This window comes from Symphodus melops (genome assembly GCF_947650265.1).
Source record: "Symphodus melops genome assembly, chromosome: 9".
Lineage (NCBI taxonomy): Eukaryota > Metazoa > Chordata > Actinopteri > Labriformes > Labridae > Symphodus > Symphodus melops.
In genome coordinates, this window is record NC_136699.1 from 20,762,742 (window position 1) to 20,780,949 (window position 18,208).

Below are 18,208 nucleotides of genomic sequence, written 5' to 3' on the forward strand. Positions count from 1 at the left end.
CCGCTGGTGGAGACGCCAGCCCACCTGATGCGATCCACGGACGCAAGCCACCATCCCCGCTCACCGAAGTTCCCGCAACGCTGGACGCCATGTCCCCAGTAGACTCCAGGCCCCCCATGACACTCAGGTAGAAGGTGCTGTTGTTCCCCCTTGTTGTGAATGCGGTGCAGGTACCATCTTGTGCAGGTTGGTTTAGCGGGCCGGGACACTGATGAATGTCAGTTGACTGTCCAATGTCATATTGGACAGTCACCTTACTTATCACTGGTCACTTTAATGATAATCCCCCTAATTATGTCTGGTTTCACTCTATTGTCTTTGTCACTTTAATGCTAATCTACTCCTTTAATAGTTGTGCATTTTAATGACAATCAACTTAATCACTCCTGGTTTCACCTTATTGTTTTGGATACTTAAAGCGAATCATTGCTCCTTTAAGTTTTGGGCACTTTAATTACTCAACCTGCACTTTAATCTGCATCCCTAACTGTCTGCATTGACTGTTTAATGTCTGTTCTCACACCTCTGGCACTACCTCCACCTCAAACACCACTGTACATGCACAAACAACACAAACTTCTGAGGCTCCTTAACTGTTTAGCATATACAGTCTGTTTTCTCCCCTTCACGGGTTATTTCTGTTATATAAGCATGAGTCTAATGTTAATTGCACAGGTTAAATCTGTAATTACGTTTACTCTTAGTCCAAATAGGGGGCTTCTAAATCTTGTTTCGGGCTTATGGTATACAGAAGGGAGGGGGGACAGCGGTTGTGTATTGTATCTAATGTCTTGTGTCCTGCATGTCTTGTATAATGCTAATGGATGCCTTGAATTTCCCTTGGGATCAAAAACATACCTATCTACCTACTATCGGTGAAAAAGAATCATTAACTAAACGGACCATAGCCTAATTTAAAATCATGCGGGACACAAGTGTCCTCCCCCCTCTCGATCAGCTCCGGGAGCTCCACGATCAAAAGATCACAATCAGAATCAGATGCATTTATTGTCATTGGTACAGGTACAAGCACAACGAAATTACATAGGTAGAGGACCGATCCGCAGCGATTGTGTGCGCCGACACTGGTTTCTTCTCTGGCATCTCGAAAACTTGGTGGATAGGGGGTGTTACAGGGAAGTTGCAAGGGGGGGGCATAAAAAAATAAATATAAAAAAAATACCCTGAACACAAACATGTACACGGTAGCAGTGAGTGTAAGGGTGGGAGGGAAGACGGTGTATGCAGGGTGTGTGTATGAGTGTGCGTCTGTCCATGTGTATGTGTGTGTGTGTGTGTGCCTGGCTTCCCCGAGGTTGCCCAGGTCAGAATGTTCTCAGTCGAGATATCCAGTGAAAACACTGCGTGTTGCTGTGGAGACAACCTTGGGTGTCTCTCAAACTTCATTGATAACATTGCGATAACACAGTCCCACTCAGTGGAGATGTCCTTGGCCTGGGTTCCTCTGGCAAAACACCAGGTGTCTGCATGGAGGAGCGGGGCAGGAAGGGGGGATGTGTTACACCACTCAGGCGGCAAAGGCATTCATGGTGTGGAAAATGTTCCTTTTATTACTCCACAGGCAAAATTGCAAAACATAGACGCTGTCGGTACATCCGCACCATGCACACACTTCAGTGGACACGCCAGAGTAGGCGCTCAGACTATTTTCACCAGCCACTTGTTTAATTTTCACTTTCATGTGCAACAAAGAGCTTACGCTGCCACCTGCTGGCGAATGTAGAAATACCAAACTGAACAGAAGCTTGTAATGTCACATTATGTAATTAACAATATGTCGAATTAAAGTGGCTGGGCACTAGTTACAAAAATAAGTTCTTTTACAGGTGCTACACTCCTCCCCTGTGTAACAGAGTTTTTATTGTTATTCCACTTGCTTATATGATTGTTTATTTTTTGTTATCATTGGCTCAATAGCGCCCTCTCTCAGGTGTAGTATAAATACACATTGGTAACCGTAGCGGGTACCATTTTTGAGAGACGTGCCATGGTAAGTGGCTGTGTGCAGCACAATGTAAAAATATTTTGTATTAAGGTCGTTAGTAGCACTTGTGGTTTCATAGAATTGTAACAAGATGTGTATGTATATTTTTTTGATTAGATTATTGTTTGTTAAAGGTATTTTCTTTGAGATATCGAGTTACCATGACAACGAGCTAGCTAACTCGCCTCGTGTTGTATTTGTTTTATAGTGTGCTGCCCGTGTGCGAGCCAAACAAATGAATGACCAGCATTTATTCTGTTCCCGTTCAGGTACATTATATTTTTGTACAAATGCTTTTATAAGTTTGTACCATTTTGGAGAGACGTGCCATGTGTGCTGCCCGTGTGCGAGCCAAACAAATGTGTAATGGCAATTTTCCAATTTGTCCGTCCTTTTATTTGATTGCCATTAACAGGCAGGCAGGGATGAAGTTCTAACGCAGATGCAAATCATGACAGTCCAGTTGTAATTATTGTTGACTTGACGGTTTATTGTAGGGAATTGATGATGATAAAATGAGAACAAAACATACCATTTTCCATTGGTTTTTGTTAGTGCTGGTGGTAACATGAGTGCTGGTCTGACTTGAGTGCTGGTCTGACTTGAGTGCTGGTCTGACATGAGTGCTGGTCTGGTGAGAACTGTTTGTGCTCCCCCTACCTGTTCCCTCCCCTTCCTGTCACCTATGCTCCTATATAAACACCCCCGTGCCTTCAGTGTCCCTAGTGGAAAATAATATACAAGAAATATCTAAACTAAATAACATGCCAATAACAATGAACACAAAATGGCTCCTACACACCGGCCCCTAATTGTTTTAAATAAATAAATAAACAATTACAATAACAAAAAGTTAAAGGAGGTATAAACAGTACATTTTTTCTCTCTTTTTTTTTTTTTTTTTTTCTTTACATCTTTTCAAACAAGCATGTACTATGTGTTGGCATGTAATCTTCTGCAGTGATTCTTCACCGTACATTTCTTCCTTTTAGTCTTTTCATCTTTTAGGGCCAGAGGTTCTAGAACATAGCACCTGTTGGGATCTGGTCTTTACCACCAGTCCTTGCTGTTACAGCTTCTTGGAGCAGACAAATCTTTGTTATTGGTCTTTCCAATATGCTGCTCTTTGTCTGTAATTTAACTGTGTGCACCAAACCATGTGCATCTGATTTAGTCTCCAGGATTCTGCCCAGTAACCAGGAACCTCGTGGTGCAGTGGAATCAACCACCACAACAATGTCACCCTGAGAAAAGCTTCTTCTTTCTTTAGACCATCGTTGTATGTCTTGAATTTTGGTTTTTGACTGAAAGAAATTACTGCATTTTCTGCTTGTGCAAGATCTTCAGGACATAGACACTGTCCATGGAGCGCTGTTTCAAAGACTTTCATTTCCTTCTCCACTTTCTCCTTTATTTTGCTGGGGTTACTTTCAAAGCCACTTGCCATGGTCTGAACCTCCTTTCTTTTTTGAGTCAGCTGTAAGAGGGTTGTCTTTACTTTAAGAAACCAAGCTACAGCACTTGTGAGATTTCTCCATGATGAGAAATAGTTGATCAGAGTGTTTGTGGGATTCAATGGATTGGTGACAATGGTATTTACTGTAATGTCCCGTTTGATTTCTGGATCATGAATAGAGATTGCAGTTTCCAGGTAAGGCTTTTGCCATTGTTGTTGTTTCCAGAGAAACTCTGGTCCTTTGATCCATCGCCTGCAGTTTAAGAAGCGCTCTGCTGTTAGTCCTCTGGAGGCTTCATCTGCAGGGTTTTCCTTTGTGTTAACATACCTCCATTGTGTAACTTCAGTAGCATCCCTTACAACGGAAATCCTGTTTGCTACAAATGTTTGGAAGCGTTGTTCTGCAATGCAACGGTTATTCGGCATGCTGGGATTTTCTTGTTTGAAAGGTAAGTCTATACAGTAGTGTCCGTCCGTCACAATATCCAAGAATTTTACTTCCTCTCTAGACATTTCCTCTGTTTCCTTGTTGGTTTCACTGAAGTCATGGTTGTACTGTTTAATTAACAACTCCTCTAGCTTTACAGTGGATATTCGATTGACAGCAGCAGCAGCAGCACAGCCATTTGTGTCTCTAATGATGTCTCCTCTCAGTGGACCATAAATGACCCACCCCAGTAGGGTCCTTGCTGCGTATGGTCCATCTCCTTCGCTGTTAACCAGCTCCCAAGGTTCTGATACCTTTGAATTATTTGTCCCAATAAGAAGATCAATGCCATAGTTTATTTCATGAATTGTGATATCCTTCAAATAAGGCCATTTTATGAGGTCTTCTTGTCTGGGAATGTTGAGCTGAGAAACAGGCATAGTCCTATGTGTGAACACATCAGGTAATAGAATGAAATTGTCTTTCCAGACTAGATATTTCCAAACCTGAGATATGATGACTGGTAACCTGTTTCACTTGGTTCATGGTCTGCAAAAGAATATTGGTTCTTTGTCCCGTTATATTTAGTTTTCTCATTAAACTTTCTGTGCAAAAGGTAGATGTACTCCCATTGTCCAAAAATGCATATGTTTGTAGCACTGTATCTCCCTTTTGGCTTTTTACTTGTACTGGTACAATGGAGAAGATGCAGTTTTCGTCACCGGCCCCAATATGCCCACATGTATGAGGTGAGAGAACAGCATTACCCACGGTTGGTTTCTCATTAATTTCTGAACGTTCAAGTTTCTTCTCCTTTTGCCTTTGTTCAATATGAAGTATTTGAGGATGATTTTGCTTGCACACATCACATGTCAATCGACTCTTGCAGTCTTTGCTCATGTGTCCTATTTTCAAACATCCAAAACAGATTCCCTTTCCCTTTAGGAAGTCTATTTTTTCTCTGTGCATTTTCCTCTTCATCTGTGGACACTGCACCAATGTGTGACCACTCCTATTGCAGAATAAACATTGATAATTGGGGTTAAAAGCATTTCTTTCCTTTCCATTTGTTGTCACATTTTCTTGTTCTTGTGGTTCTATAGGTGTTACAGTTGTTGCAAAACTGCTTCCTCTTGGTCCTGACGTTCCTCTTGATTTAAATGAAGCAGAGGTTTTCACAGTTATAACTGGCTTTGGATCCTGGATGTTTCCGAAAAGTGGGTCTGACAGCACCTTTACTTCTTTTTCTATGAAGTCTACCAGGTCTGAAAATTGTGCTCGATGTCCCTGCTGGTCTTGTATTTGACATGCCCTATTTCTCCACTTGTCTCTCAGCTTAGAAGGCAGTTTCAGAAGAATGGTTTTCATATTGGAAACAACATTCATTTCTTCCATGTAGCTGAGATGTGTCATTGCATTACAACATCCTCTGAGAAACAACGAGAATGCATGTAATGTTTTTAAATCCTCCGATTTGATTGCTGACCAGGCAAATGCTTTTTCCATGTATGCAGTGGCAATTTTATATTCATTTCCAAAATGTTCCTTAAGAAGATGTTTTGCTCTTTGATAGCCTTGGGCTGGAGGCATATGTTGGCAGCTGTGGACTAAGTCTTTTGCATTCCCTCTTGTGTATTGCCCTAGGAAATGTAAGCAGTCACTGTGATCTTGTGTCTTTTGTTCCACTCCTCTCTCAAATGCCCTGATGAAAGTTTCATACAGCAATGGATCGCCGTCGTAGACAGGAATTTCTCTTGATGGCAGGGTGGAAGAGAGATTTTGCTGAACCAGAAGAGCAGTAAGGTCATTTTGTCTCTGAATGATGTCACAGATATCACCTTGGTTGTTTGGATTAAATATAGGTAGTGAATGATGAACATACTCTTGCTCACCTTCTTTCATATAGGTCTGTTCTTTATGCATGGGAAGAGAGTGTTGGGTTATATGGGTCATATGAGTTTTTATTAATGGTCCATAAGTTGTTTGCTTTGGTTTAACAACCTGCTGCTGAGAGAAAGATTCAGTTTCCTTCCATTGATCCTGTCCTTGTTGTATTTGATGTTCACTTGTAGGTGCTTTCCACTGAGCTGATCCTTCCTTTTGAGTCGTTGCTTTTATCAAGTAAGAGTTCATTCCATCAGATGTTCTGGAACTGTCTCTCCCCTTTAACACATTGATTTTTGCATTTGTTGCTGCCAGCTCAGTCTCCAGTTCCAGTTGTTCCTTCATTCTTTTCAATTGCTCCTCTTGGGCTTCAAGTTCATGTTTTTTCCTCAAGGCATCAGCTCTTTCCATGAGTGCAGCCTTTTCCGCCTGTGCTTTAATGTAGGCAGATGATATTGAAGATGCATGTGATGAAGAGCGAGATTTGTGGCTTGATTTTGGTTTTGAGGCGTTTGATACACTGTCATCAGGTCCAATAATATCTGAGTTTACCTCATCTTGTTGTGTTGCAATTTGACCTTCAACATTGATGTGTGGTGTTTGTCCAACTTCAGATAACCACAGTTTAACATCTTGTACAAAGCCATCGTATTTTTCCATTTTTTGAATAAACCATTGATTTTGCTTTTCATATTCATTTTCAGGCAGTGGTAAATTCATCAATGACTCGTGGTTTTCTTTGGCTTCATGACAGAGTTTTATTAATTGTTCCAAGGTAGATTTGACATCAGTTGTATTTTCATTTAATTTCATGAGCTCTTTTAGCACTTCCATTGATTTTTTAGCTTGTTTAAATTTTGAGTTTCTTGACTTCTGACATGTTTCAATGAATAAAAGCATGCCTTTTGCAGTTGGTCTGATAACTCGTTTTTCCTTCTCAGAATCCTTCTCAACATCGCCATCCTGTGGCGGAACATCGGGATTGACAGCAGACATTTTTTTTTGAATGAAAACGCCGTGCGTCAACGATACAATGTTTCAAACAGCTGATGTGTTTAAAGACTGTAGCTTTCAGTTAGCTGACTCCACCGTAGCCGCTGTCCAATACAGCGCTTCTTGTAGCTTATCCAATAAAGCTTAATGATTGCACACATACCCAGTCCTTAGAGCTCCGGTGGTTTCCAATCCTCCCGCAGCAATTAGTGTAGGGCCGGTGTCAATTCCAGTTGATCGGTGATGGCCATCAGGTTTGTAAAACAAAACAATCTTTGTCAACATCTCAATCCTCTCATATCGTTTGAATTTCACTCATAGAGCGTAGTTCTCACTTAGTTGTAATGGCAATTTTCCAATTTGTCCGTCCTTTTATTTGATTGCCATTAACAGGCAGGCAGGGATGAAGTTCTAACGCAGATGCAAATCATGACAGTCCAGTTGTAATTATTGTTGACTTGACGGTTTATTGTAGGGAATTGATGATGATAAAATGAGAACAAAACATACCATTTTCCATTGGTTTTTCTTAGTGCTGGTGGTAACATGAGTGCTGGTCTGACATGAGTGCTGGTCTGACATGAGTGCTGGTCTGGTGAGAACTGTTTGTGCTCCGCCTACCTGTTCCCTCCCCTTCCTGTCACCTATGCTCCTATATAAACACCCCCGTGCCTTCAGTGTCCCTAGTGGAAAATAATATACAAGAAATATCTAAACTAAATAACATGCCAATAACAATGAACACAAAATGGCTCCTACAAAATGAATGACCAGCATTTATTCTGTTCCCGTTCAGACGGACTTGCCTCGATAATAAATTGCCACGTGAAAAGACCAGCAAGCCACCCGCTCCTTACTCTTTACACAACGCAGAGTCGAGGGGTTTATTGAACCAGCCAGATGAGCGCGGTTACACCTGCAAAATAAATATTGTCCTCAACATTAAAGAGCATATGCAGGTTAAAAAAAAGTTTAAATTAACACTTCATGTTGTCAGATAAGGGCTGTAGAATAAGTACATACATGTTCTGTATGTTCTTCAACACATAAGTGCTCTAATTTAGAGGAGAAAGTGGCTGTTTTTAGGGTAGCTGTTTAGAACTCGCTTTTTTTCAACAACTCGTCATATGACGTAACATAAGGGAGTCGCGTTCTGTTACTCTGCTTTGATCGGCTTTATGTGTACGTGTATGAATGAATGAAGCCTTTATTGCCCCTAGGGGAACTTGTCTTGCACCGAGAGTATAAAACACTTTACAAACAAACATTTAGAAGGCAGCACAAAAGAATAAAAGCACAAAAAACAGGCTAAAACATGACATGATTAAAGAGGTCTAATGATACGTGGTAGTGAGTGAGAACAGATGCCTCTTTGCAGCACACACTCTTCACTGCAATAGTTTGTAATTTGTGCGGCGCACATTCGGGTGCATAGTGTAAGTGGCTTGATTATTCATAGTGTGTTTTGGTGAATTATTCCCACAACCTCAGAAACGATCGAACAGACAAGTTGAATATTTCGGCATCAGGCGCAAAAGCGTTTCCTTATTAATGATTTAAATCTCTGGGTGTTTAACATAAAATATTATATACGCAGACAAGCATTTAATGATTTGATCTGCTGGAATCCTCTGTTATATTCTCTAGTTTGTGCGTAATAGACACCGGACAGTCTGTATTAATATATGTAGTCACAATAGAACTCACATCAGGAGCATCCTGCACCATACACAGTATATTCTATAACAACGTGAGCACTGGGCTGCATCAGGAATAAAACATATAGATGTAGTGCTGCATTTGCACAGGCTGTGTAATCGGGTTTTATGTCTCTGTGTGTGTGTTTCTGGGGGTTTTTTGTGCGTGGTTGTGCGTGTGCGTGTGTGTGTGTGTGTGTTCCTGGGTTTTTTTGTGCGTGGTTGTGTTTGTGTGTTTGATGTGGGACAAAGTTTATGAACCCATAAAGTCTTCAGGGATAAAAGTCACACAACGCTACGAGGTTAAATGGCCAATAGAAAGAGAGAGAAAAGAAGAGCTATGAGGTTCATTTAAAAGACAGGACTGACAGATTAGAATGGAACTCTCTCTCTCTCTCTCTCTCTCACTCTCTCTCTCTCTCTCTCTCTCTCACGCACAGCGCGGCACCGTAATACGTTGTAGCCTACAGATTTGCCGTTTTTACAAGCAACTCCCATACAATGTAAAGGTGAATGATCGGCACTTGCACCTTCTACAAATTGTTTAATTGATTGAATGTGATTACAAAGTTTACATATGCTGATGTGAACACAGCACTAGCCCATATATGGCGAGCTGACACCTTTCACTCAGCAGGACGCCTGCTCCGGGTCTCTCCTCACACCACAACTCCACTTCTCTCCTGAGGCCGTTATTCCTCTAATCCTGCCTGTTTCTGCTCTCTATCACATCTAACAGGTTCATAATAATAAGCCAGCACACCATTATATGTAAAGGAGTACATATTTGCATCCTCTTTATTGACAGGAGTGACACTCGGATCCATGATTTTCAACGTTAAACAAATGGGGATTCAGCCGGACTCCCTTATGTTACGTCACAGCCGAATGCGGAAGTAAAGAGCAAAGACGTGCGAAAACGTACTAAAATGTCTCCAGGAGACCCTGTGGGTTATTAATTTCTGAATTTCTTTAAAAACAGTATTGTTAACGTATTTTCCTATGATTAGTTAAGTTTTGTCTTTAACCTGCAATATGCTCTTTAACATTAACTTGTCGCAAAACATAGGATAGAATGTCTTCACAATACTCAGGTAATACTCAACTTATGGATACAACATTCAAGATAAATTGGTAGGGTAACCTTACCATGTAATGAAAACTGCTTTCGCTTGAAAGTTTGAAAGAAGTAAATGGTGTAAAATGAATTTTAACAGGTTTAACCCTTTGAGTATATTAGTAACAGCACTTCATTGTTACATTTGGTCTAGTTACCCTTAGCAGCTGTAACAATAGACTTGTACTACTTCAATGCTTTTACACAAACACTTTTCACACAGTTCCATATCACTTTCTGCCTCGAAGCCTAAAACAAAAACACATTCCATTTACCTTACTGCAATGACATTACTTAAGACAAAATCATGTACCTTGTGACCAAAATGTCCTCTTAGCTATATATAACACAGTTCAGTACACTGCTAACCCTGTATTTCTTCACAGTGTGATCTCAACAGAATCCATTACATCACGTTTGGTTAGTGTCTTTTTCAACTGTTCACCTTAATTTTCCCAAGTTACTCAGAATAGACAGTAACCACTTACACTCAAAAAACGGAATTTGGCTGGCTGTTATATTTACTTAAGTGTAACATACATTTTGTACAATACTATTGTTTATTTACTTGAAACTGAACTGTTTAACTTTGATTTGATTGAACCATGTCGAGATAACTTTATGTTAAGAAATTAACCCCGGTTCTCTGAAACATGATTGAAGTATCTCACTATGGGACACACTCCTCGCGCTGTCCCCCAGAAGCAATATTACATTACGCCAGTCTTGACTGGCAGACGGACGTGACGTCGGCTCTCTGGAGGAGGTACATTCTCCTCCTATAAAAGTCCGACGTAACGTCCCATCCTCAGTCTTTGCAAACACACCTCTTCCTCGCTCCAGGCAAGGAAGGTGGTCTGGTGAGATACTTCACTCATGTTTCAGAGAACCGGGGTTAATTTCTTAACCTAAAGTTCTCTTTCAACATTCGTTTCGGTATCTCACTATGGGATATAGAGACTCCCGTATTGCCAAACAGGCATACCTCATCTAAACAAGCATGTTCTGCCCACCCACTCAAAACCCCACTCAAAACAGAATGAGACAAAGTGTGCGTAGTCACATCCAGCTTGTAGAATCGGGAGAAAGTATGAGGCGATGCCCAACTGGCAGCCGCACAAATCTCCTCAATAGTGACACCTCGAAAGAGTGCCCATGACGTGGCCATACCACGGGTAGAATGAGCCCGCAGACCTGCCGGGGCCTGAATGCCCATACTGTCATAAGCCATGGCAATTGCCCCCACTATCCAGTGCGATAGTCGCTGTTTCGTGAGAGGTTTACCCAAATGTGCTGTTGCCCACGACACAAACAACTGTTCCGATTTCCTGAATCCAGCTGTTTTCTCCACATACGTGCGTAATGTGCGCACCGGGCAGAGCGTATTAAGCCGCTCCTGCTCCTGTGTTGTAAACGGAGGAGGATAAAAAGCAGGCAGCTCAATAGGGCGGTATGACAGTGCCGAGTTCAGTACCTTTGGCACAAAAACAGGATTAGGTTTCAACAAAACTCTAGAATCCCCCATCTGAAACTGCATGCATGACGGATTCACCGACAAAGCATGGATATAACTCACGTGCTTCGTCGAGGCGAGTGCGAGTAAAAAAGCCGTTTTAAAGGAAAGTAACTTCAGCTCTACCTGGCCTAACGCCTCAAAAGGTGGGTGAGACAGCGCATCAAACACCAAAGATAAATTCCAGACGGCAGACAAGTTTCTAGACACTGGCCTAAGGCGTCGCGCTCGTTTCATAAATTGACATATGAGAGGATGCTGACCCACCGTTTTGTCCCCAAATCCGACGTGACAAGCCAATATCGCAGCTAAATACACCTTAACGGTGGAGAAGGCCAAGCCCTTATCCAGCAGCTCTTGAAGAAATGTCAAAACATTGGATACAGAGCTCTGAAAAGCGATCACCCCGGCTTTCACTCCGCGTGCCCACTCATCAAACGCACGCCATTTGCCATCATAAGCACAGCGTGTAGAGGATGCCCTGGCGCCTTGAATGGTTGCGATTACGCTCGGCGGAAGTCACGCAGCAGTTAAATTTAACCTTTCACGGGCCAAGCCCACAGAGCCATGCGCTATGGGTGGGGATGGAAGATTTCTCCGCGTGCCTGTGACAGGAGGTCCCTGCAGAGAGGCAGAGGCCACGGAGGATCACAAAGCATTTGAGATATCTCCGCCAACCAGGTCCTCCCCGCCCTGCGGGGGCTACTAGAATCAGAGAAAATCCCCACTCCCGCACTCTGGCGAGAGTAGGATTGATCAGCTCTAATGGGGGAAAAGCGTACAGGAGGACACTTGAATATTTGCCTTAATTCAGAATGTAATGTTTGTTTGAGTTCACCAGTTGAATTCAATGAAGATAGTCTGATTATTTGTTATATTAGCAATATTTCCGGCTCTGACACAGCGCAGTAGAGCATGAAGCCCATCTGATCCACCTGGTCCACTCGTGTGCTAGAGCATCCAACCCCATTGGCGAGTTCTGACCGGTCGGGGAATAAAACAGCGGGCACTGAGCGTTTTCCTCTGACGCGAATAGGTCTATCGCCGCCCGACCATACCTCGCCCAAAGTTGAGCCACCACTTTGCTGTGGAGCTTCCAATCCTTGTAGCGAGGGTTGCCTCTGGACATTAAATCTGCCCCCCTGTTCAAAATTCCCGGAACATGGGTGGCTCTCAGAGATAAAAGGCGAGAGCTGCTCCAAACAATCAGTCTGCGTGCCAATGTGTGCAGATGACGTGAGCGCAGATCCCCTTGTCTGTTTATATACGTCACCACCGTGGTGTTGTCCGTCCTGACCAACACATTCTGCCCTTGCAGGAGGGGCAGAAAATGTCTCAGAGCCAGAAAGACAGGTAGTTTATGTGACACAACTGCATCTGTGAGCTCCATGTGCCATTCACAGCCCTGCCCTCGTGCGTGGCTCCCTACCCCACAAGGGAGGCATCCGTAGTAACAATTTTCCTTGTTATGATCGTTCCCATGGAAACGCCTGTGGTCAGAAAAGCTGTGCGCCTCCAAGGGCGCAGCGCCAGGACGCACCTCGAGGAGATCAACACCTGGCGGTGGCAGTGGAGCGTGGGACTCAGACCTAGTGACGCGACCCACTGCTGAAAAGGTCTCATGCATAAGCGGCCGAGAGAGATGACAGTCAAAGCTGACGCCATCAATCCCAGCAGCCTGAGACACATTTTAAACTTCATCAACGCTCCTCTGTTAAAAAGTGCCAGACAAGCCTGAAAGGCTTTCACCCTTTCCACAGACAGACGTGCTTTTAGTGTGGCTGAATCCAGCTGCAACCCTATAAAAGTGATGTTTTGGGTTGGGGTCAAAACACTCTTTTCCCGGTTGATAGTGAAACCCAGGGCTGACAGATGAGATGTGAGCAGTCCGATCTGTACCTGAATCTGCGGGGGAGACTGTGCAGCCAGGAGCCAATTGTCTATGTATGTCGCGAGGCGCATCCCATTTTCCCTCAGGGGAGCAATAGCCGCCTCGGTACATTTCACGAACACCCGTGGGCTCAGAGACGGCCCGAATGGGAGCACCCGGTATTCGTAGACCACGCCACGGAAAGCAAATCTGAGATACTTTCTGTGAGGAGGATAAATGGGGATATGGAAATATGCGTCCTATAGATCTATTGAAGCAAACCAATCTCCGTGACGCACGAAGCGCAGCAGAGCGGTGTGTGTCAACATTCTGAACTTGTATTTTCTCATGTATTCGTTCAGAGCGCGCAGATCCAAAATCGGACGCAGACCTCCACCCTTTTTCGGAACCAGAAAATACCTCGAATAGAAACCGTTCTGAAACTGTTCTAACGGCACTTTCTGAATAGCCCCTTTCTTTAGCAGAGAAGCAATTACCTCCTGCAAAACTCTGGCTTTTTCTCCTTGCGCAGAAGACTGCAAAATCCCGTTGAAACGGGGTGGAGTATGTGCAAACTGGCGTCTGTAGCCCTTGGTTACAGTCTTTAACACCCAGTCCGACACACCGGACACACGCCACTGCTGAGCTGGGTGCGCGAGCGGACCCAGCAGTCCCGCTGACACACCAGGCTCGCCCGGCATGATGGGGTGCGCCGTCACAGCGCTTATGGTGCCCACCGGAGCAGCCAAGCTGGCTCGCTGCTCCACAAGTGAGCTCATGGCGCCCTCTTGTGGAGCTGCACGAGTCTGTGCAGCCCCGTTCTGTTCCTTTTATTATTTTCATTGTTTTCTTTTTTGAATGAATTAGCGCCCTCAGCCTGGATGCGCGTAAGAAAACATATTTATTGAATTTTTTACATGAAAGGGAGGACACTGGTGTGTGCTTGTGCGACTCGGTTGGAGCTTGGCGGAGCTCTCCACAGGTCCGACCCTCCTCCTCTTCATACGGCGGCAAACTGACGGCTCCGTCGTGGCCTGTGCGCGCCTCTTGAGGGGCTTGGAACATGCCTCTCTGAACATTACTTGGAACAGAACGTTGCCCGGGTGGGTCGGTGCGGGCGTCTGGCTGAGCGTCCGGCAGCGCATCAGGTGGCGCGCCGCTTCTTCATTGCCCCCTGAGTGACCGGAGCGCTCATCTGGTCTCTCGGCGCCACACTGGGAGCGAATGGTTTCTATAGCCCAAGCACCCTTCATCTCAGGCGGTTTGCCCTGCTTGGCTGGGGCTGGCGTTTGGGAATGCGGTAAGCTGGCTTCGCCACCGATTGAGCAAACGTCCACCGAGCTGCGGGAGGATGGGAGGAGAGCACTTTCCTGGGCAGACACAACTGCAGTGCTTCTCCCTCTTTCTTCTTTTCCTCGCAGCGTCTCTGCATTGTGGCCACCGCTGGGCCGAATAAGCCTTTCGGGTCCACGGGCACGTCGAGAAGCTGGGTCTTCTCCTTGTGAGAGGGGCTGGACAGGTTGAGCCATCTCGCCCTCTCCTGAGAGACCATCAGGGCCATAGCCCTCCCCGAGGACTGCACAGCACACCTGTGAAGGCGCAGGCAGAGGTCTGTAACCACGCACAGCTCTTCCCACAGGGCTGGGGAAGGAGAGGTTGCCATGTTGTCCTCCAACTCCGCCAGGTAAGCCAGCAGCAGGGATGATGCGTTCAGGGCCCTGACAGACATAGCCACCGCCTTATAGCCTTTCTCAGTCAGTGAGGACTGGAAACAATCAGCTCTTGAAGGCAGAGAGGGGCTCGCAGAAGTCATGGTGGACTTTTGGGAGGGGTGGAGGTGAGACGCCAACAGAGGTTCGACTGGAGGTAGATGTGAAAATCCCCTTTCTTCCATGTCGGCCCAGTCTAAAGCTGACCCACCCTGGACGGGGTTTTTGGCGGTCAGGGGGTTGCTCCAGGATCGGGTAGCCTCCTCCAGGCACTCCGGGAAGATCGGGAGGTGCTGTCTGGTAGAGAGAGTCTGGCCGCCTGCAGCGAAAGGCTCCCTATAGTCCTCATCGGAACCGAGGCTAAGGCTCACTCCCCCGAAGTCGGAGTCAGTGTCCTCGACGGCTACTTGCTCCGCCCTCTGGCTTGCTTCGAGATCGTCGGGGTCGTCTAGTGGGGCTATGGCGTCAAGCTGGTCGCCCCAGCTAGCAGTAGCGCCCAGAGCGGTGGCGTCAGCATCACCCTGGGCGTCCTCTGAAGTCCCCTGATGTGGCAGCGTGGTAACCCCGAACATAGGGTCCTCGGTCGATAGGTTGTCTTGGCGTGCCAGCCTGCGACGGCGAGTTTTCAGAGAAAAACGCGCACAGTGTTCACAAGTAGCCTGGGTGGACAGTGCGTCCCGGGCGTGTTGCAGCCCGAGGCACGCACTGCATACAGAGTGGGTATCTGCCTCGGCTATCTTGTTACCACACGTGCACAGCCTGGCCGACAGCCTGCCCTTTTCCATGGCGAGAGAAAAGTGTAAGCACCGTGTCAGGAAGCTTCATCAATAAAAGCCGAGAAGTGGGAGGCAGTTAGTATGGTGGCCAACTGTGACAGCTAGTTTGGTGACTTAACTGTGGCAGCTAGTATGGAGGCTAACTGTGGCAGCTAGTATGGTGGCTAACTGCTGCGGCTAGTATGGTGGCTAGCCGTGGTAGCTACTGTTTGGGGACAGACCAGCTACCGGCTCAGTCGGCTTGTGTAGACTGCAGGTAGCGTTCGGCGACTGAGCGGTTAACTCGTTCTATGAAGAGTTTGCTAGCCCGTTAACTACACCGGCCTTCTGAGAGGTTGCTTCTAGGAGCGAGAAGAGGTTTAAGACTGAGGCTTTTATAGGAGGAGGATGTACCTCCTCCAGAGAGCAGACGTCACGTCCGTCTGCCAGTCAAGACTGGCGTAATGTAATATTGCTTCTGGGGGACAGCGCAAGGAGCATGTCCCATAGTGAGATTCCAAAACGAATGTTGAAAGAGAGCGTGAGACTAGACTATCAAGTCTTCACGTGCTTCCGTGACGTATTCTCGCGAAGGCCAATATCGCGAGAACACGACACGGGATCATCAAGTAGATGGTAACGCGAGAACAGACTACCTGTAGGAATTAATTCGGCGTTGTAAAGGTTATTGTTCTGAAATATATCATATAGTTTTTAAAATTCACTAGCGGTCTGCATAAAGTGTTAGATTCTTTCATTGACTGCCCAAGTCACCAGTATATGCTTGGTAAATATATTACTTTAAAATTGAGGAAGAGATGGATTCATTTATTTCCTGTATTTATTTTAAGGCTAATTAAAGTGTTACAGGCCTTGACAGAAATCAACATACAAAAAATAAGTGGTTATTGGTAAAATAAACAAATACAATTAAAGGCTCAATTATATACAACAATCAGATTTAACAATTTAATAATGATAATGTTTTCTATTCACTGATAATTATTTATCTATCTGCTCTATTTATCACAGCCATTGGTTACTGCCAACGTCTTCTACTCTGCTGTCTGCCTGCAAGTGTTCGATCCAGCTGCACCTGTCTGAAGTCCATCTGCATCAGTGACTACAGGTTAAAGACATCATCTGAAATGTTTCTTTTTATTACTTTTTAACTGCTGGATTCCAGTGTTCATGTGCTAGATTCCAGTTAAACCAGATTTCCCTAGTTCCCTATTTTTTTGTGTCTGGCAAGTGTAGTTTGCTCTGGATGTGGAGGTGTAAGGAATGCAGTGTGTCGTTATCTAGTAGACATAATCTACTAAAACATATTAGACTACAGCACCGTCATGGGCAGCGCTACCCGTGCCTACACACCGACTGCCCATGTACTTTTAAGACATGGAATGCTTTGTACATTCATTTAAGTAGAGTCCATCCCAAAGAAAATTCTCAGGAGTTGCTGAAACATTCAGTTGTCATTTGTGTGCGTGCCATGATCTTCCTACAGAGAGGGATTATTTTACTGAAGAGTAATGAAATGGTTACTTGCATGTTTGGGGGTTGCTGTTTTCAAACAAATATATTTATATTTATAAATATCTCACTCTCATAAGAACAGAAAACACAACCCACATACATTGTGGGTTTCAAGCCAGGAGTAGTTACTACCACTCAAGTTTCTCAAGACTCATCTGATGATCCTGAGGAAGAGGAATACAGTCAAGATGACAGTGTTGATGCAGACAGTGGATGTTCAAGCCATGATGTGAGTGGACCTAAGAACTTGCCTGAAGTAATTAAGCAAAATCTTGCTGCTGCATTGCTCAAGTTGGAGCATTTTGCACATATGCCTGGCAAAAAAATTGATGAATTCTTAGAACAACTGCACTACTTATTAAGTTCTGCTACATTGCCCCTCTCTATTGGCATTCTAGAAGAGCTGTTTCAGAAACATAATGCAACATTAGATAAGTCTGTGATAACAGAGTTATCAAATGCTCTCAACACTTCTAACCCCTTGCTCACAGCAATAGGGAAGGGCGCCCCCCTAAGCACATGCCATCTCCGCAACCAGTGTTATAAAGAAAGCTTTAATGTGGTAGAACCCATTGAGTACATTCTTGATTCCAAGGAAAAAAGAAGTTTTCAGTATGTGCCTATACTGAAGTCTTGGCAGCAGCTCTTAGATAGAAGAGATGTTGTAGATAAAGTAGTTGAAAACCATAGAGCACAGCAGAGTAACGGGGCAACTGGTGAGCAACATACTTACAAATCTTCTCAGGATGGTTCACACTTCCAGGAAAACAGTTTTCTGTCAGGGAATGAGTTGAGAATTTTGGTAAGTTTATATGTGGATGATTTTGAGGTTTGCAATCCTCTGGGCATTTCTCGCAGGAAACACAAACTTTGTGGAATCTACTGGACTTTAGGTAATTTGCCTCCAGGCTCACATTCATCGCTGTTGTCAATTAATTTGGCAATTTTGTGTAAAACTGATGATATGAACAAGTACAGCTATGATAAGATCTTATATCCTCTTCTCCAAGATGTTAAAACAATGGAGCAAGATGGAGTTTTCGTTCCATCACTTGGCAGATGTCTTAAAAGGAACGATTCAGGTTGTTGTGGCGGATAACTTGGGTGCTCACGGCACAGCGGGTTTTAATGAGAGCTTTTCTGGTGGGTATATCTGCCGATTTTGCACAGGAACAAAAACAGACATCCAAGTAAAAGAGGTGAAGTCAGGGTTGTTCAGTCTCAGGACAAAAGAACTTCATGATTC